Raw genomic sequence first — 20,949 nt, forward strand, 5'->3', positions numbered from 1 at the left:
ATTAAAAATCACACTAAAGAGAACAGGAACAGAACCAAATATGGACAAACAGGAACTAAGGCCTGGGGGGAAAACATGGAAACAAAAGTCCAAAATCCTGACGTTACTCCGGAAGGCGCGTCCCGTGCCGTAACATCAGCTGGGTAGGAGGGGTGGGCACCCTGGGAGCCAGTAACACAGGGAGACATGGAAGGCCTCCAAGGTGGATCAGGGAGCTCAGTGGAGCCATGGTAAAGCAGACAGTTTGGGAGGCCATGGTGGGTCAGGGAGCTCGGGGGGTCATGGCGGAGCAGATAGTATAGGAGGCCATGACGTAGCAAAAAGTTCAAGGAGCCAAGGTGGATCAGGCAGTCCAGGAGGCCATGGCGGAACCAATATGGCCACGGGCAACGTGGAAACAAAAGTCCAAAATCCTGACATAATATGTGTGTGTGTGCCTGCTGATATTGATAAGTCCAAATAAATGGTGCAGTAAAAAAAATGATTAATCGCAATTAATCACATGCACAATAAAAGTTTGAGTTTGCCTAATATATGTGTGTGTACTGTGTGTAATTATTATGTATACATAATACATAATGTCCATGTATATATTTAAGAAATATTTACAAGTATATGTATTTATGATTTTTATATAATTGATATTATATATAAAATGTTTTGTACATAAATAACACATTTCCCTTAAATATATGCATTAATTTGTGTATTTCTATATGCATAATTACACTCAGTACACACAAATACATCAAACTTTTATTTTGTATGCAGTTAATCGCAATTAATCATTTGATAGCCATTTTCATAACATCATATTTTACCAAGATGCCCAAATGCATTGCAAATTTCCATATTAATAAATAAAAGAAAATATTATATTAGTAAACATGAAAAGCATGCACATGAAAAGCAATACAACATGTAGCCTACGTTCAATACAATATCAGTTTTTAAAATACTAACATTATTTAATTGCATCAATAGATTCTAGAAAGCCGATGAGGAAAATGACTCATGATTTTCAAACTAATGATATCTCAAAGGGCTTTTTAAAGATAACCAATTAAGCCGAATAGGTGCCAATGAAGAAGAATGCAATCATATCCAGCTATCTCTGTTGTCTTAAAGAACAGCTCAGAAAGCGGGAAAGCCTGGGAAAACTGCTTACTGCCATCTTGCAGAAAATTACACACGAAGAAAGGGTAGACTCTCTGAAGGATTAACACTTAATTACGGCTTAATTAGCATAATTATGCATGCTAATAGCATCTCAAATGGATAGCGGTTGTCGAGAGGATTGAACCATCTGTAATTGTAGGGGATTAATACATCATTTTTTATTTCCAGCATCATTGTATCTCTCTTCCTCTTGCAAGTGCCGCTCATTAATCAATTTCACTTACATTACGTTTAAATTTTGGTGCCTTTTTTCATAATGCATCATTAGGGTCATCCCTGCACCGCTATGAGACAAGACTAATGAGATCTCAGGTGGATATTTATAACTGAACAAAAGCAAAGAACAGGTGAACCCTCTTCAGAGTGAATTAAGGTATGATTTGAACTGAACATGTTTGGGATGAACTGGGAGTGGAGGAATTAACTGGAAGTATAAAGACCAACTGGGAATTTGAGGGTTAACTGGCACTGTAGACATGAATGCAGAATCTGCAAACAAAGGAATAAGAGTGTGAGGGATAACCAGGTGTGTAGACAACAACTGGGAAGTCTTGAGGTTGAACTGTGAGTTTGAGGGTGAACTGGGAATAAAGAGATTAACTGGCAATATAACACTGTGTCCACACTGTACAGCAGAAGTCAATAAAACCCATTATAATCAGTGATATTGTCTACGCTAGATGTGGCACGGTGCAATGCGACAAGTCTGTGGCAGTAATTTATAGGTATTTATATGCATGATGTTCTCCATTTGTACTACTTCTGAACAGAGGACTGAATTTGCGACTATTGCTTTTACGCATCGAGTGTAGCAACCCCAAGCTGTTGCAGTCCATTTCAACAACGGTTGCACCTGATGTAGGTATGGTGTAAGGATAAACTTGGAGCATGGAGATTAAAGGCCCCAGTATACATAAAGCAAAAAAATATACTGAATGGGTATGCCATTTTGCTGAGAATACACTGGGACCTTAAATGAGAGTGTGGAGAGTAAACTGAAAGAGATTAGTTAGGACATGATGGTAAATTGGGGGTACAGAGATTAACTGACAGTATGAGGGTGAATTTGGATTATAGAGATTAACTTGTGCTAGATGAAGAGATTGAATGCAAGTGTATAAGGTAAACTAAAGATTATCTGGGAATGGAGAAATGGACTGAGTAAACTCAACTTGAAGTGAACTGGAGAAGGTAACCTGGGAGTGTACAGATTAACTGAAAGTGCAGAAGATAAATCGGGAGTGTAAAGATTAACTGGAACACTGAAGGTAAACTGGAAGTGTATAACTTAATTTACACTGTAGAAGGTAAACTGGTAATGTACAGTTTAACTGGAAGCATTGAAGATAACCTGGGAGTGTATAGATTAATTTACATTGCAGGACATAAACTGGAAATGTACAAATGAACTGGAAGTGCAGAAGATAAACTGGGATTGTACATCTTAACCCTTTAAGACCTAAGGGGAAGATAGGTAACGGAATGTGCAATTTTCAAGTGCAAGGTGTCAGAAAACAAATGTCTTTCAAAAAATTGCAGTTATTGACCATTAGTGTTGTGTGGTGAGTTTGTAAGCACAATTTAAATAGCCAAAAATAATAATAATAAAAAAAAGGAGAAATCATGATAGAAATAATCCAACACTTCATACTTGAATATTCAACTATATTACATATATACAAGTGTTTTTTGTGACACTGGGTTGCACAATTTTAAGATTATTTTAGATTATAAGAGGTAAACTGGGTATGTACAGATTACCTGGAAGCATTGAAGATAAACTGGGAGTGTATAGATTCATTTACATTGTAGGAAGTAAACTAGAAATGTACAAATTAACTGGAAGTGCAGCAGATAAACTGGAAGTGTACAGATTAACTGAGACTGTAGAAGATAAACTGGGAGTACATAGATTAACTGGAAGTGCAGAAGATAAACTGGGAGTGTACAGATTATTTAAAACTGTAGAAGGTAAACTGGGAATGTACAGATTAACGGGAAGTGCAGAAGATAAACTGGGAGAGTACAGGTTAACTGAGACTGTATAAAATAAACTGGGAGTGTACAGATTAACTGAGACTGTAGAAAATAAGTGTACAGTTTAACTGGAAGCATTGAAGATAAACTGGCAATGTACAGATTAATTTAGACTGTATAAAGTAAATGGGAGTGTACAGATTAACCGAAGGTGCAAGTACAGATTAACTGGAATTGCAGAAAATAAAATGGGGGTGTACAGATTAATTAGAAGTGTAGAAGATAAACTGGCAGTGTACAGATTAACTGGAAGAATTAAAGGTAAACTAAGAGTGTACAGATTAACTGAGACTGAAGAAGGTAAACTGGGAATGTAGAGATTAAGTGGGAGTGTAGAGGGTGAACGGGTGGTAAAGACATTAGTTTAAGAATGGATGGCACAGAAAATGGGAGTACAGAGATTCAGTTGAAATGCAGATGGCAAACTAAGATTGTAGAGGGAGTGAGGAGATTAGCTGAAAGTGAGATTAAGTGAAATGCGGTGGGCAAAATGGGAACTGGGATGAGACAGATGAACCGCGACTCTGAGGGGTGCACTGGAGGGTGAAGTAGGATTGTTAGTATTGACTAGGGTTAGGATCTTCACCTCTGGTCTCAGAGAGTCACTGTTCTGCAGCCCTAATTAAACACACCTGAACAAGCTAACCAAGGTCTTCAGGATTACTAGAAAGTTGCAGGCAGTTTGACTGGGGTTAGAGTTAAACTCTGCATGACAGTTGCCCTCCAGGACCAGAGTTGAAAACCCTGTGCTAAGATATGGAGTATTAATTATGATGAATTAACTAGGAGTTTAGAAATTAAATGTATGGATCGGGAAAAATCACCCCTATGTCCTCATAGTGTGCTATTTGAAAGGATACGCAGTTTCAGGGATGTCTGTAATATTATAACTAAAAATAAGCATTAAAACATCTGTGCAAGTAAATGAATGTTAATTCAAAGTAGAATGATAATGCTGTATCACTATTCAATTCAAGAATTCTATCAACAGTCCCTTGTTAAATAAATAAAAGAGTGGCTCTTGATAACGTGTGTCATCGTTATCTACTCCATGACTTTAAACCAGCATTGACATTTTCCAAAAGCCATTGAGGATCTTCTGCTCGTCTTGTTCAGACACGGCAATCAATAGCGTTTTCTGCAGGGACTGGATCGGCCAGCAGAACTGAAGATGATATGAGGAGAGGGGAGGCAGAGAGAGGAAGGGCTAATCAATGAGGAGTCTTGAACTTGGGAAACCCTTTTCATGTTTGGTATTAAGCTGCGATCTTGCCTGTCGCTCACACTCCAGAACAAACCGAGATGACGGGCGGCGGTGTGATAAAATGAGGGAATGCAGGGGTGAAGTGATGCAGTAACTCACTCGTGCCAGTATGAGGCTCTAGGAATCTACATTAACACTTACATAAGAGCGACTAGGGGTTGTTATTAACGTGTAACTATAATATTATAACAATTATCTCATGAAAAATATTTTCGAGAACCTGACATTTATACGTGTTACTACATATTATATGTATTTGAAATAAAGATGGTTTTGAATCATGTTTTAAAAGATTGCATTTTGTTTTATTTTATTCATTTGAAATCATTGTAAGATCATTTTAGTGTGAGAAGTGGCATCTCTGGACTCAAAACGTGTGCTTGAAAGCAATGTTTTTTGTGAGCTCTGTCTGGACTCTGTCTAGCTAATGGATCATTTGCATTATCGATGAGGTAACCCTGTCACCTCCAACATGGACTTTTAAAAAGAGAATAATTTTATGTTAATTAGATATTGATGCCATAATGATTAATTGGCTTCTGAGTGTTGTTAATATGCAGTAGTTGTCGTGTAATGTGCATTTCTAATGACTTTGTATCAGTTTGTTCAAACAAGGGGGAGGATTCGACCCTGGCGAAAGCTTTTTAGCAGACAGAATGATGTTTCACCAGTAACGTCATTCAATTTTTTTGAGAAATACTTTTGAAAATCACGTCAGATGCACTGAAGTATGATGCTTAGTTGGTGTTTTTAAATGTACAGGGTTTGCTGTTGAAGTTAAGTGAGTTGAAACATCATGTGAACTCACACGTCTCACAGTAACGCTCTTCTCTGTAGTGCGGTGGACCGGCAGACTGCTCATCCATCTTCCTCTCTGACAGCTTAAAGTGGCTGCTTTTGCCCTTTTGATTCACAGATGGGGTGAATGTGGCAGCCGTTTTAATTTTAAATGAAGTAGAGCCCTAAAGTCTCAGGAAGCTATCGCTGCACCTGCCGATCAGCGCACACACACGTCACAACACACCCAATATTCCCGGCCTATCAGAAGATACCCATCAGTATTCATCTTTTGGCATTCGTCCATGATCACCAGCATATAAGCATCCGCCAATCAGTATCTGCCCATCAAAACGCTCATCAGCACCCATTAGTGCATTGCAAAGAGCTCCCTGCAGTCTCTGCATTGGAACTGATTCAATAAAAGTGCCCAAATTTCCCAGGATTGATCACAAGAAATAAAATCTTTCCTCTTCTTCTCCTCCAGATCATAATTAGGCCAGAAAAGTAGCATTTAAATGCACAATAGCGCTGACTAATCACATAAAGTAAGTAGGCTAAGATCTGAAGTTTAATATTCAGAAAACCCTGCTGGACTATTTACTCTTTATTAATGTTTGCCAAGGAAAGCATCACTTTTTCTATTTCTCAGTGATCACTTTTTTTTTTCCTAGAAAAAGTGCAAATATAGTGTATCTTGTGAAATACATTGTGATTTAGAATCGAGGATACAGTCAAAATACGTAGAGAATAAAGTCAGAGTTACAAGAATTAAATCGTAGCAATTAAAGTTGTAATATTTTGAGAGTATAGCCTGCACATGCAAATGGCCCGGATTGGGAGCACCGGGAGAAGTTTTCAGGCCACTGGATTTTATTTGAATATATGTGGGACTATTAGCAGAAATCACACCATGTGTTATACTCGCAGAGACACTGTGCTTGGAAATAGTATTTCACGTCTTCGATTGCATTCATTAGGCCTATTTGTAGTGCACCAGCCACCCAATAATAGCAATAAGCTTTGTGCTTTTGGTACTTTTAATATAAGACAAAATCTCAGCCTTCAAAATCAGTCAGTTTTATAGTGAAATAAAAACAATGTGTCTTGCACTAATGTGTTTCTCATGCTCTTAATGTGGCGGGACAGATCGCTGTATTCATGTGAATTAATCGTCTTTTCGATTACAATGAGACATTTGTTTCATTAAATTACACTTTTCACCACCTATACTACACAAAAACATCTGTGGCATCCAATCTTTCATTCTTTCATTCACAATAAAATGTTCTAAAGGTAGAAGTGGACTCCAACTCATTAACATGCGTATGTTGTCTTTTCTAAGGTATATAAGTGGCTATTCACAAGCTGCTTAATTCTCTGTATAATACAGTAAATGATTTGAAATAATATTTAACATCTTCCATTCATTATTTGTAGTGCTCCAGCCACCCAGTAATCACAATACATTTTGTGCTTTTTCGCTTTTAGTGTTTTTAGTACACAGCTCAGCTTTCAAATTCTGTCAGTTTTATCATGAAAAACAAATTATAAATATGTTTTTCCTCTTTATTTCAAGTTTATAGCAAGATATAAACATGAAGGAACATCATAAGGAATTAAAAAACAGTATAGCCTTTAAAGGGGTCATCGGATGCTAAGTTCACTTTTTTCATATTGTTTGAACATTAATGTGTGTTGTCAGTGTATGTGCAAATCTACACAATAATGATAAAAATCCATGCAGTGGTTTTTAATTAATCTGTAAAAATAATATCCCCTTTTTCAAATCGAGCCGTTCTCAGATGCCTGTCGTGGCGTCACACCTACAGAGGCCGCTCCCACGATAGTTGATTGACATGAGCGTTTTACCTCAGATCAGCTGTAACAGTCCGCCCTCCATTGTTTCAATGCTGGAGCAGGGATGTAAGTTAGACAAGAATATCTCTGATTGAGCGATTGAGGTGTTGTGTTGCTGGATGTAATAATGAACATAGTGGTCGTCATTTACTCCCGACATCTGAGCCACTGAAGATGCAGTGGATTACATTTGTTTGTGAAGGGAATGCGCCTCCTGATCAACATATATGCATCTATGTTCATGCGAATCATTCGTGATCCAGCTTCACTTACAGCAGAAGTGAGTATAAGGGGTTTTTTTTATGAATCTTTGCGATCGCCTTTCTTAGTAAAGTGCTAGTTAGCAAGTTTAGCGGCTAAACGCGGCTAAATGCGGCTAAATGCGGCTAAAGTAAACAGGCTCGTCACTCCACAGAGAGAAGAGAGGGGCGGGGCGAGCAGAGCTCATTAACATTTAAAGCAACCTCCACCAGAATGAGCTGATTTTTGCAGAGCTGATTTTGGCAAGGTAAAAAGGGTGTTGTTTTACACAACCATTGAGAATTTTTAACCAAAGTATATTATAGACTTTCATTAAGACTCTAAAGAATCATATCAACTTGTGGAAAATGGTCATCCGATGACCCCTTTAATGAAACAAATGTCTCACTGTAATCGGAAAGATGACTGATTCACATGCCGCTTAAACTGAAGTGAATACAGCAATCTGTCGCAGCACATTTAAGAGTGTGAAAAACACATTATTGTAATAGACATATTGTTTGTATTTCCCTATAAAACTAATAGATTTTGAAATCTGGGACTTTGTAATATCTCCCGGTTCTCCCAATCCAGGCCATTTGCACGCATAATAGGCTAGAATATACTCTAAAATATTATAACTTTAATCTTGTAATTTAATCTTGAAATTAATTATTTCTCGTAATTTTGACTTGATTCTCAAAATATTTCGACTTTATTCTCACAATTTTGACTTTATTCTCCAAATATTTTGATTTTATTCTCAAAATATTTCTACTTTATTCTCTGAATATTTCAACTTTATTCTCGAAATGTTTCAACTTTATTCTTGTAGTATTTCGGCTTTGTTCGCATAATTTTTACTTTATTCTCAAAATATTTTAACTTTATTTTTGGAATTTTGACTCTATTCTCAATATATTTCAACTTAATTCTCATAATTTCGACTTAATTCTCGAAATATTTCTACTTTATTCTCAAAATATTTCTACTTTACTCTCGTAATTTCAACTTTTTTTCTTGTAATATTTTGACTTTATTCACAAAACATTTTGACTTTAATCTCATAATTTCGACTTAATTCTCAAAATATTTATATTTTATTCTCTGAATATTTCAGCTTTATTCATAAAAAATTTTGACTTTATTCTCATAATTTCAACTTTATTCTCGAAATATTTTGACTTTATTCTCGTAATTTTGAATTTATTCTCAAAATGTTTAGACTTTAATCTTGTATTTTTTTTTTTTTTTTTATGTGGCACTAAAATGCTGTCGTAAAAAAAAAAAAAAGTGTAAAAAATACATAATTATTTATGTCAGTGTCTTAAACATAACAGACTCATGACATGAGATGGGAGAAAACAGTGAGACTTAACAGAAGTGCAAGTGTTATTATAGCCCACTGAATATACAGGGGTTGGACAATGAAACTGAAACACTGGCCAATATAGTGTTGGAGGTTTCATGGATATGTTTGCACAGCCTGGTGGCCAGTCTTTACTGATTGCACACTGCACCAGTAAGAGCAGAGAGTGAAGGTTGACTATGTGCACCCAATGGATCAAACATTGTACCCTGAAAGTAGTGCCTTGTATCAGGATGTTAATGCACCAATACACACAACAAGGCTGGTGACAGAGTGGTTTGATGAACATGAAAGTGAAGATGAACATCTCCCATGGCCTGCACAGTCACCAGATCTGAATATTATTGAGGGATGTTTTGGAAGAGCGAGTTAGGAAAAGTTTTCCTACGCCAGCATCACGTAGTGACCTGGCCACTTTTTTTTTTTTTTTGCAAGAGGAGAATAGCTTAAAATCCTTCTGGCTACTGTGCAGGACTTATATTTGTCATTCCCAGGATGAAATGATGCTGCATTGGGCACAAAAAGGCTCAATAACGTACTAATTGTTTTTAAAAAAACAGGTGTTTCAGTTTTATTGTCCAACCCCTGTAATTTACTGTATTAATGATGAGTATGGTACAATTATTTTTTCTCCCTAAAATTATTATTTTACTGGGAAACAAGACAAAAAAAAATTTGCAAAACAAAATTATTATTGCAGGTTATGCGTATATTTATACGTACACTTTTTTTATTTCCTCTCATTGATAGAGTAAAATTATGTTTTACTGAAAAACAAGACAAACAAGATTCATAAATGATTTTCACAATTTATGCGTCCATTCTGCATTGTTGTGTGGCCTGCTGTGGGCACCACAGGCTTTCTATGTTGCAGGTCTCTGGGCAAAACTAAACGCTGGGCCAAAACAGGTGAGAGTCAGAGCAGAAGTGACACAATGACTGTTCTGCACACTGATTGGCCTGACACTTTCACTCATTCTGAGATACAGCGGCCTGTCTGTCTGTCTGTCAACAATGTCAGAGAGACACAGTGAGTGACTGACAGCCCAGCGCAGCACCTGACACCTGCGACAACGACATTGTCGTGACACTACGGTGCTGCACTGAGTGTGTGTGTGTGTGTGTGAGTATCCGCCCTTGTGGCTGACCATTTATCAGTGGTATTTTTCCACCATTTAGACCTGTCATGTCACCACGATACACTCATTTGACACGTGAACTAAACTGCCTCAAATTGGAGGTTAGTGAGGTCTCATGCACTAGTGCGAGTGTGTGTATGTGTGTGTGCATGTGTGTTTGTGTGTCGGCTCATACATGCAAAACAGTGTAAAAATACACAGATATTACCTACACACCTCATAATTATGTTACTGACTTTTTTGTTTCAAATAATATGTGAAACAGTACATCATATATATGAGTGTCATATTTAACACACAACATAATTAAACAAGTATATCCCTTGCATTGTTTTGATATATTATTCCAATTAAGGTTAAATAGACTGTCCTAATTATTACATAAACTATGTATAAGTGTGTATATTTTTGGGGGTAAATTATCCCTTTAAATGTGGTGCAATTAAAGTTAAATACACAGCCCTAATTATTAAATAAACTTAAGTGAATTAATTAATTTATTTATTTATTTATTTATTTATTTATTTATTTGTTTGTTTGTTTGTTTGTTTACTATGTATAAGTGTGTGTAAATGATTTTTGGGTGAATTATCCCTTTAAATGTGATGCAGTTAAGATTAAATAGACAGTCCTAATTATTAAATAAATTAAAGTTTATTTATTTATTTATTTATTTATTTATTTAAACCACATTACTATCTATAGGTTTGTGTGAATGACAGTTAAGATTAAATAGACAGTCCTAATTATTAAATAAATTAAAGCTTATTTATTTATTTATTTATTTATTTATCCCTTTAAATGTGATGACTGAATGACTTTAAAGACGATTAAAAAAAAACTGTCAGTTGCAGAAGAAATGTCTTCTAGATAGTCCAAATACTTCAAGAAGATTCAAACGTTCAAATCCACAGTTTACTTCCAGGTTTGTTTACAATATTCTGTATATTAGCAAATGTCATAGGTCATCTGGGTATTTTATACACACGGATAATCTGCATACATAGAATATATTAGTATGTTGTTCTAAACATAACCTTGCATACATGTGTTTGTGTGTGAGTTCATGTGTGCTGAAGACGCGTGACAGACAGACATTATGTTCTCTCCTCATTAATGGCTAAAGATAAAAAATCTAAACAGTTAGCATCCACACGCACAAAGACAATGTCTATTATGTTTCATGTCAGTGCACATCTGTCTTTGCGTTGTCACTGAGATCTCAAACAGATAAACTCCCTTTTTCCTGTGGGATTGTGGGATGACACAGGCAGCCAATTTCCAGCCCTTGATTTGATTGATAAATCCTCAGTGACAAGACAGAATAAAAGAGCCCTATTTGCTTTGATACATATAAATAGGAAATTAAGCAGCAGTATTGTCAGGGTTAATTAGTCGACAGTGAGGCGGGATGTCTGGCCTGTTTGACATACTGAATTTCCAGTAAGCCACACACACACACACACACACACACACACTAGGGAGTAGTTACTCTAATGCCTAATCGCTCTCTTCTGCGGTTCAAGTTCCTGTCTCTGAAATAGAGTAATTCTTCTCACTTGTATGATTACAGCACAGAATCAATTAGTGTGACTTTTAATAATAATAACAATCACAATGTTGATGCGTATACACATTGATGACCCACAAATTTCAAAATTGTAAAACTGTCAACAGCACAAACAGTGCAATTCAGCTTAAAACAAACAGAAACTTCTGAAGTTTGGATTTTTGTTCTTTAGAAAGTTGTATTTAGGTGTTTTACACTTCCAAATAAAATTTTGTCTACATATAACATTAACCAAGCAAGTTATAGCCATTTATTACAATATTGTTATAGGCGCTTTTCAGTGAAAAACAGGTCTATTTAGTTTGCTGACAATATAGATGTGTTCAAAAATGTTTAGGAAGTAAAGTAAATGGAAACAGTGTTACATAATAACAAAACACAGTACAACAAAAGAGAGAGAAATATAATTTTCAATCAGAGTATGAACAATAAACATATACAGCGCAGGAAGTAGTGAAAACAACTGCACAAATGGTCTTGTGCAACAAATATACAAACAGTGCAAATAATTCACAAACTACACACAAAATGAGAGAACAATATACAGAGTGCAACAGAAAAAAAAAATTGTGCAAATGATCTTCATAAACTATATAAGACTAATTGACATAATATAACAAATGGATCGATTCACTGGCTGTATTCCGCGTTTCACCGGGACAGCGCTTATGTTTTCACAGCAATGTGAAAACATAAATTCCAGTGCTTCATCCAATATGTACCGCGGTTTCATCCTTGTTTTCGGTTTGTTTTGTGTCAAAGTGCTCTGTCGTTTGTTTTTCTGTGCTTTTTCAGAGAGTGCTGTCATGCAAATGTGTTATTTTGTATTTGTTTTCATGCATGCACAAAGCATTTTACTTTCACTTTGAGTTTGTTCAAATTTATGTTTATTGTATATTGGTCGAATAAATAATAGTTTGAGCCAATCTGGGCACGGGGGTGGGACTAAGCATCAACAATCATTCCTGTTTTGCTCAGCAGAACGAAATTGGTTTCTTCTGACGAATCAGTGCAATCAAAATGTGATTACGTAATCACTTTCACTATGGGAAATATCCTCTGCATATCCAAATGAGACATTTTAGCTTTTTAGTGCTTTTAAAAGCATTGAGATTAGCAGTTCAAAAGTTATTAAATATTTAAGAACAATAGTTATTTTTATCCGCAGGTGGCTGTCTCGGTCTGTAAGGGTTAATGCGACAACTATACTGTAAAAAAACTATTTGTTGAGTCAACTTAAAATAATTTGTTACCCAACTGCTTTCAAATTTTAAATTCAGTCAACTCAAAAAAAGTTTAGTCAACTTGAAATGTTAAGTTGTACTGACAGCTTAGATATTTGAGTTCATTCAACTTGCCCAGTAACAAGCCCAGCTTTTAAGTTTAAGAAAACATTTTTGTTTAGTCAACTCAAATATCTAAGTTTTTACTTAGTACAACTTAACTTTTCAAGTTGACTAAACTTATTTGAGTTGACTGAACTTAAAAATTGAAGGCAGTAGGGTAACACATTATTTTAAGTTGACTCAACAAATTGTGTTTTTGTTGTTGTTGTTTGTTTGTTTGTGTTTTACAGTGTATAAACATCTACTGTCAGTCTATTTTAATTAGGACTATTACTTCACTATAAAAAAAAAAAAAAAAACAATTTGTTGAGTCAGCTTAAAATAATTTGTTACCCTGCTGCCTTAAAATTTTAAGTTCAGTCAACTAAAATAAGTTTAGTCAATTTCAAATGTTAAGTTGTACTAAGTAACAACTTAGATATTTGTGTTTGCTAAACTTAACAGATGGGTAAGTAACCCAGCTGCCTTAAAATTTTAAGTTGATTCAAATCAAATATCTAAGTTGTCAGATAGTATTATTTAACCTTTCAAGTTGAGTAAACTTTATTTGAGTTGCCTGAACTTAAAATTTTAAGGCAGTCAGGTTACAAATTATTTTAGGTTGACTCAGCAAATTGTTTTTTACAGTGTAGGCAGACTAATTGTGTATAGCGATTACTGTGATTAATAACAGCTTTAGCTTATGCTTTAAAACATACACATAAAAAAAAAATAGGTTCACCTCTCACTCTCAAAAATAATGGTTCCTTGGTTTTTACAGTGGTGCCAAAATGTTTTTTACAGTGATGCCATAGAAAAGTCATTCTGATTTCACAAAAGAACCTTTCAGTGATCAGTTCTTAAATTAACTTTTTTTAATAATCTAAAGAAGTTTTCTACTATAAAGAACATTTTGTGCAATGGAAAGATTTCATTGTTGATAAAAGTACACAGTGTATTTCTATTCAATAATGTCTGAATAGCTCATCACTTGCATTAATTAGATCTTCGTACTTGATTTACTCTAAGGAACATCAAGAAACTGAACTTTGATGCTTTCAAGTGTTTATACAGGAAGTCCACGGTATAAAACTCTCATTAAACACACAGTGACATTGAGTGGAGGACTATGAGTCTAACTGCAGAATCACCCAATCTAACGCTAGCGCTCAAATGATTCCCTTGACATTGAACCCGCACTTGTTACCAACATGTGAACCGAAATGACAGAGAAAGAGAGAGAGGACGTGAGGGAGAGCCGTAAGTCATTACCCGCTGGAAATAGCGCACCATTGAAAAGATAAGCGCAACAATGACTTCCCATCCCATGATACATCTCAGGACTTGCCATGTTATTTCCACCCTCTTATATATGGTTCCTGTTATTGAATTTAGCACTGGATAAATAGAGCAGGATGGCCAGACCTGCTCACAGGGGTTCCGTCACATTATCTCACGCTCAACTGATAACATCCAGGACTCTGTGTGTGTGGATGTGTGTAGGGAGAACTGTTTAACTTCACAAGTCCAGATTGGGCACTGGCATCTATAGTGGCACCCTGTCCATGGCAGTATAGACTTTGGGGTCTTTATGAAATGTCTTTTGACTTTAGCCAGTAAGCAAACCCCATCAAGAAAACCTATAAAAGAGGAGAGATTGATTGTGGAAGATTAGAAAAAAATGGCTATAATATGATAAATGCCTCAAATTCCACAATGAAAACAAATTTGATTGTGTGTTTTCATTTTTCGTTTGTTTGGAAAGTCGAAAACAAAACCTCTGTTTGTTTGCTCATTAGTTGTGCATTTTGGGATCTAAAACAGACAGATAAAAGACATCATTAAATATAAACATTTTACAAAAACAAAACCTTTATTTCTGTTCTTTTGTTTGTTTTCATTTCTTTTTATTTTGGAATCTAGCACAGACATCAGATAAAACAAAAACATACTTATATAAACAGTCTACAAGAAAAAAAAATTGTAGAATCTAGAGCAGACAGATAAAATATATAATTAAATATAAATATTCCACAATGAAAAAAAACTCTTGTTTGTTCATTTGTATGTTTGTTTGTTTGTTTGTTGTGCATTTTGGGATCTAGAACATACATATAAATAATATAACTAAATATTAAAATTCCACAGGGAAAAAACGAAAACAAAATCTTTGTTTGTTTGTTCATTCATTTGTTTGTTTGTCTATTTGTTTGTTTGTTCGTTCATTCGTTTGTTTGTTTGTTTGTTGTGCATTTTAGGATCTAGAAAAGATGGAAAAAAGACATTTAAATATAGAATATAGAATTAAATATAGACTTTCCACAAGGGAAAAAAACAAAAACAAAATCTTTGTTTGTTTGTTTGTTCGTTCATTTTTATTTATTTATTTTTTGTTTATCCATTCGTTCGTTCATTTGTTTGTTTATTGTGCATTTTAGGATCTAGAAAAGATGGAAAAAAGACAATTAAATATAAACATTCTACAAGGAAAAGAACAAAAACAAAACATGTGTTTGTTTGTTTGTTCATTTGTTTGTTTTTCCATTAGTTCGTTCATTCGTTTTTTTCATTCATTTGTTTGTTGTGCATTTTGGGATCTAGAAAAGACGGATAAAAGACATAATTAAATATAAAATTTCCACAAGGAAAAAAACAAACAAAAACAAACTGTTTGTTTGTTTGTTTGTTCATTTTTTTGTTTGTCCATTAATTCATTCATTCATTTGTTTGTTTATTGTGCATTTTAGGATCTAGAAAAGATGGAAAAAGACATAATTAAATATAAACATTCCACAAGGAAAAAAACAAAAACAAAACATTTGTTTGTTTGTTTGGTCGTTCATTTGTTTGTTTTTCCATTTGTTTGTTCATTCATTTGTTTGTTTGTTGTGCATTTTAGGATCTAGAAAAGACAGAAAAATGACATAATTAAATATAAACATTCTGCAAAGTAAAAACAAAAACAAAACCTTTGATTGCTTGTTTGTTTGTTCATTAATTTGTTTGTTTGTTTGTTTGTTTGTTTTTGTGCAGTTTGGGATCTAGAACAGACAGATGAAAGACATCATTAAATATAAACATTCCACAAGGGAAAAAACAAAACAAAATGTTTGTTTATTTGTTCATTCATTCATTCATTTGTTTGTTTGTTTGTTGTGCTTGTTTGTTTGTTCATTAGTTGTGCATTTTGGAAACTAAAACAGTCAGATAAAAGACATCAATATATAATATAGGGTTAGGGTTGTGTCATGTTCTCATTGGTTGTTCAAGTCATGTGTCTGTTTGCTCATTGGTTTGTTCTTGTCATGTGATCCCCATTGTTTGCTATAAGTAGCCCTCATGTTGCCATTGTCTCTGGTCCTGTATTGAATTGTGTACCTGCTGTTGGTGAGTTCCTGTTCCTGTTCCTGTTCCTGTTCCTGTTCTTGTTCTTCTTGTTCTTGTTCTTGTTCTTGTTCCTGTTCCAAGTCAAGTTTGTTCATGCCAAGTCAAGTCTGCTAATGTCTGCTAATGTTTTTGTTCAAGTCAAGTCTCTGTTTGGATTATGTTTGGATATTGGATTTTACTGTAAATAAACTGCACTTGGGTTCATCCACATCTCGCCTTCAGTAGACATTCGTTACAGTTCGTTCATTCGTATGTTTGTTTGTTTATTTGTTTGTTGTGCATTATGGGATCTAGAAAAAAAGATATAGTTAAATATAAAAATTCCACAAGGACAAAAATGAAAACAAAACCTTTGTTTGTTTGTTTTTCTGTCTGTCTGTTTGTTTGTTTGTTTGTTTGTGCAGTTTGGGATCTAAAACAGACAGACAGAAGACATGATTAAATATAAAAATTCCACAAGGGGAAAAAACAAAACAAAACAAAAACAAACCCTTTGTTTGTTTGTTTGTTCATTAGTTTGATTGTTGTGCAGTTTGGGATCTAGAACAGACAGATAGATAGAAGACATGATTAAATATAAACATTAACAAAAACAAAACCTTTGATCATCCGTTCATTTGTTTGTTGTTCATTCCTTCATTCATTTGTTTGTTGCACATTCTGGGATCTAGAGCAGACAGATAAGAGACATATTTAAAGATAAACATTCCACAAGTAAAAAACGAAAACAAAACCTTGGTTTGTTCGTTTGTTAATTCATTTGTTTGTTGTGCATGTTTGGGATCAAGAACAGATGGATACAAAACATAAACATTCCACAAGAAAATGAATTTGTTATTTGTTTGTTTTAATTTCATTTTGAAATCCAGCACAGACATCAGATAAACAATATACTGAAATATAAACACTCCACAAGAAAAAAAGGAAAAGAAAGCTATTGTTTGTTTGCTTGCTTGCTTGCTTATTTGGGATCTACAACAGACAGATAAAAGTCGTAATTAAAAAATAAAAATTCCACAAGAAAAAATGGAAACAAAATCTTTGTTTGTTTGTTTGTTTGTTGTGCATTTTGAGATCTCGAACAGACAGATAAGAGTAACACATAACATACATAGTTATAATAAAATAATATAAAATGCCAAAAATAATAATAATAATAATAATAATAATAATAATAATAACAATAACACACTGGCACTCTAGAAATCAGCCAGAAAACCCTAGTACTTTTTTACTTTTTAGCAACACACTTGCAGCCAAAACACTGGAATTAGCAGAAATTTTCCACAGGCAAATATCACTCACATTTTCATCAAAAGATGCAAACATTTAAAAAAAAAAAAAAAAAAATGTTTTCATTCTAATTATCCGGAATATTATCATTATCATAATACATCACAATTGTTTTCAAGCTCTAGTTAAACATCTCCTGGCTACTTCTCAATCACAAGTCACAATGTTATGTTTTCAGTGATCTCATTTTACACAACAACAAATGAAATGCATTTTCTCTCCTTTGCTGTCTGCATTTAAGAACCGGCAGACGAAAAAGAACTCTCGTTTCCTGTCAGAACTTCTGGTGATCACTACGTTTGATTAAAACGAAATCTTTAATTGTATGCTAATGTATGTATAAGGGTAGAATTGATTTGGGAGTGGAAGGGATGTGATGTAAATGGGAAAAGAGAGGGAAATGTGACCTATTGAAGAGACACTCGATCCAGTGTCACTTTACGACCAGACCTCATCACTTAGTGCCGTGTGATAACCTCATACAACCATCTCTTTAATTTAAAGTCAGCTGCAGACACGGCCAGGCCCACAGCTGTAACCAGCTACAGCCTCAGATATAAGTAAAGCCTGTCATAACAGCAATTATAAAGATAAAAGCTGCTTTTTGGTTAGCGTAAGTAAGCCCAAAAGTTTGTTCATATTGATACTAAGGTACATGTTACACTTTCAAACCTTGTAGAAATGACAAATCTGCCAATAGCATGCATGTTTGTTACCTCATACAAAAATAGTACTATTTATTTATTTATTTATCACCTACATTAGATATACAATAAAAATAACAAAAAATAGAGGATAGCACACTATCACTCTCACACCAAGATCCGTTTGACATTCAGACTGGGTGTGCAGAAATAAACTGTACAATATTCAATCTGGTAGAAATATCCTGTAGTAATTGATGATAAAGCCTGCCTTCATCCTCAAGTATTACTGTACTCATGCAGAAGTGAAATGCAGTGGCTATTTAAGTGTTTCTGCAACGTTAGCTTTACGCTAGTGTGTGCTGATGTGAATTGACAGCTCACACACCCCTCACACTAGTGTGAGTTTCACCACCATTATTGGGAATGACGGAGCAGATTAAATGTGCAATTCCCTCAGAGCCGGTGCGCGATCCATCTGCATCTCTGCTTAATTGATATGCTAATAGTTTTTGCTAATTAATGGAATCGTTAAATTACAAGATGTCTTAATTTTTGATTGCCAGCTATGGATTAAGACAACATTTATGATAGGAGATAATTAATTGTCTACAGAGATAGTATACAGCGGCTTGCCTGAGAGCTAAAAGTTTGTTGAGGCTACGCTTATGCTAATGCAACCGTCTGTACCATCTCCATACGACATAGATTTAGCATCCAAGTTACACCCTTTTGTGTTTTCGGGACACACCATCATTATACCTCAGATATGTCTGTAAAACATGTTTCAGAGATTTTGGAAACAGTGATACTATTTTGTGTTTATTTCCTCTTGTTCTCGCGGAGACTCTGAATTACACACGGTCTTTGATCTGTGCTCTAATTAGTTCCTTTCCCCCTAAAGTATTTCTTATTGTATTTTCATTAATAACAAAACAAAAAAAGAAGCATGTTTGCCCTACGCCTTTTGTCAGCATTTTTCTGAAAGTGAAGTTCTCAAAAATACATTTTAATACGGTAAAATGATAACTTATGTAAAACTATGACTGCGACCCCCTTTTCATCTGCTTTACTAGAGCTCAACTCCAAACTAATTCCAAAGTGCTCTATATTCCAAATCTCTCTCTCTCTAAGAGGCATCTTGATATCATTTAACTTCAGTTTGATCATAGTACCCAGGACTTCCAAAAAATAAAGCTGTGCAATTTGTCATGAGAGGTTTCAGTGAGGTTTCAGTGATTTTACCATAGTTTCAAATTTTCTTCTAATATAATTCACTGCCCTAGCTGCAAAAAACGTAGACATATAATCTAGTAAATACTACTAGTAGATACTACATTTGGTTTGAAACCACAAAAAAAGTATGTTCTACATAGTATGAGTAAAGGCAGTATGAAATTCAGATGTACTACATGTGTCATGCTGTCACTGTCACATGACCATTCACAAATCTTCTCCTGTGACATCATGGGATAGTAAAGAGTCCATCTAGCTGTAGGTAGTAAGTCATGTGGGTACTTTTGGAGCTAAACTGGGTCTCCAGGACCAGGGTTGAAGACTTATGCTAAATAGTATGGAGATAAGCATCTTGAGACACCCAGAATACCATAGCAATATTAACACATTCACATCACCTTAGCACTGTGGTGGTACCACCAAGGACCGTTAAAGGTAAATCGGTACATTCTGTATCATTTTGGTGCAATTTCTATGTGCAACCAGTTCTGGCTCAAGACAGCAACCGACAGGATTAAACCCCAGGCTAACAAGGAGCCATTATTACACCTCTTGAGGCCTAGAAACAGCTGGCCTCTGTTATTCACCCACCCAAACCTCACTCCCATCTGGGTCACGGCACCAGCGTAACCAGTTCCGCTCAACCTTTTCCAAGCAGGGCTTGAACCAGCGACAGTCAAGTCAAGTCACCTTTATTTATATAGCACTTTACACAATACACATTGTGTCAAAGCACCTTTACAGTGTTAAACAGTAAAATAGTGTGTCGATAATGCAAGAGGACACTCCCAACTCGTCAAATATTGATGCTTGGTCAGGACCCCTTTAGCGTCATTTTTTAACACACAGGGTACCCTTTTAGCGTCACTTCTTGATGTGCAGGGTTATTTTCAGTTGTTTGCCTTAATTTAATGGTTTGCATGCATAAAAATAGAAATAATTTTACATAAGGTTATACTTCCATTGGAGCACCTAACCCCTACCCTAAACCTATGCACTTCTGAACAAAATAAAACATGTAACAGGCAAATATAAGTACAGTCACAGGTATTTATTGCAAAAAGTGACCATAAACAAGCAGTATAAAAGCATTACAAACAAGTCGTGTTGCATTCCGAGTCTTCCTGTTGAAAGATGCGACGTGAAGCGGGCAGATCCAAATGCAAAGCTCAGGGTCAGGCAACGGCATACAGGTGTACAGACAGCAAGACAAAAGAGTATTCCGATACACAGGCAAGGGTCGATCCACGGCGAACGTTATCCAAGGGGCTAGGCAAAAAAGGGGTAATCCGAAAAGACAGGCGAGAGTTCCAAAAGGCTAGCAGCGAAACAGACAAGACGATATAACAAGGTGTAGAAACAAGACTCGAATGACAAGATACTGAAACAAGGCTAGACTAAAATAACAAACTGACTTAGAGGCTTAGAGGCTGATAGGGAACGTAGTCCGGGGTGTGGTGTAACAGTCAGTGTAATGTGAATGTTAAAGCGACCTCTGGTGGCGAGCAGACTGATGTTCAGGAACAGATTCGTGACACTTCTGAAGCCATACAATATCTTTATGTGAACAAGAGAGTAAAAGATAAGGTTTTAATTGCTGAAAATGATCCCGCTCCGTTAACGCACTCA

This window comes from Labeo rohita, chromosome 25 (assembly GCF_022985175.1).
Source record: "Labeo rohita strain BAU-BD-2019 chromosome 25, IGBB_LRoh.1.0, whole genome shotgun sequence".
Taxonomy (NCBI): Eukaryota; Metazoa; Chordata; class Actinopteri; order Cypriniformes; family Cyprinidae; genus Labeo; species Labeo rohita.